The sequence below is a fragment of the Penaeus monodon genome, chromosome 32 (assembly GCF_015228065.2).
Source record: "Penaeus monodon isolate SGIC_2016 chromosome 32, NSTDA_Pmon_1, whole genome shotgun sequence".
Classification (NCBI taxonomy): Eukaryota; Metazoa; Arthropoda; class Malacostraca; order Decapoda; family Penaeidae; genus Penaeus; species Penaeus monodon.
In genome coordinates this window covers 15642736-15644328 of record NC_051417.1, presented here as the reverse complement: position 1 = coordinate 15644328, position 1593 = coordinate 15642736, and the positions used below count along the sequence as shown (strand labels likewise).

General features: G+C 36.9%; 1 pseudogene; it reads left to right on the top strand.

The window, feature by feature from the left end:
• The window catches only part of LOC119593561, a 21403-nt pseudogene that overhangs the window by 18796 nt on the left and 1014 nt on the right, over positions 1 to 1593 (top strand).

Below are 1593 nucleotides of genomic sequence, written 5' to 3'. Positions count from 1 at the left end.
AAAAAATGAATATAAGTAAATGGTATTTTTTTTTGTCTACCAGCACTTCCCAGACTGTGCTTTGTTACGTCGTCACCCCGCACCACCACATTCAAATTTTGAACCTCTTCTGTTAGCGGCAAAGAGTCAGGTTAGTTCATCTTGGGCAAATAATGTTTAAAGATGTGTGGCAAGTGATTCAAGAAAGGAGTAAAACATGTATTGAAACAAAATGAAATGGTAATATATCATTGTCTTCATTTTCAATTTTGCATATTTTCTTGGGATAGGACATCGAATTGGATGTCTCGTCCAACAAGACCCTCGCCAACAGCCTCGACCAAGCCACCCGCGACAACAACCCATTCTTTAACAGTATGCTAAGAATTATGACAACGCGCTGCATGATGCAAGCTGTGTACTTCTGTTCTGGTACACTAGAACCTGGAGAGTTTTATCATTATGGTTTGGCCACACCTACATACACTCACTTCACCTCGCCCATCAGAAGGTTAGTAATAGTTTATGTTGAATTCCTTGACAGAATGGAGTTTGTTGCAGGGTTGTGATAGCGTCACAAGAGACTGATGTGATTAACTTTTATATAAAATTAATATATTATGGAATAGTCTTACAATGGTTTTAAAGAAGAAATTTTACAACAGCTCATAAATCAAGTCACTTTTTGTTGTAGTTGAAAATGCATTGCTTAGGTACTCTTTCTGTACTTGAATATGTATTAAAAGTATCTGTAGTTACCAGCTAAATTACTTTTTTATGCATCATATTCATTAGGAACAGAAACATTTTCTGTCAAACTTGAAGTACTGACCTATTACTCCATATAACCTGCAGATACGCTGATATTATAGTGCACAGGCTTCTGGCAGTAATTATTGAGGCAGACAGAACTTATCCAGAGTTGCTAGATTCCAAGAAGCTGGCAGAACTGAGTCAGCACATCAACTACAGACACAAAATGGCTCAGTATGCTGGTAGAGAGTCATCAGTCATCACAGCAATAGTGAGTACAGTATTAAGCTCCTTTCACTCTAGTCAGAGAATTAAGCTTGAAGTCAGATGCAAATTTTCTGATTTACAGTGCAAATGAGTAAACTTTTTTATACAGGTGAAGATGCATTTCAGAGTTGGTGGTGATTAACTGAATGACATTGTTGTACTTTAAAAAATGGTCATTACTTAATTAATCACCTGTTAATTATCAGATGACTATTGTCACTAACCAGTCCACCACCAGTCATCACGTAAAGTACATTTTAAGTTAATTTAACTTTAGATAGATAGCTAGATACAGGCTGGTCTTACATTTTACCTTTTTACCCTGGGTATCTGGTTAGTCCCAAGAACACATGGTAGAGGGTGAACTAAGCCTTTTACTTTTACTTGTTTGCACAATGGAAATTCCTAAATGATGTTTAACCATGATTTTTTTCTCTCTCTCTCTTTCACTAATTTTGTTTTCTCTTACATTTCTAGGCATCACTTAAGGGCAAGGTGTCAGAATTTGAATCCTATGTATTGTTCCTGCACAAGAATGCCATCCAAGTTCTTGTGCCATCAATTGGTCAGCAGCTGACACTGTACCTGGACAGT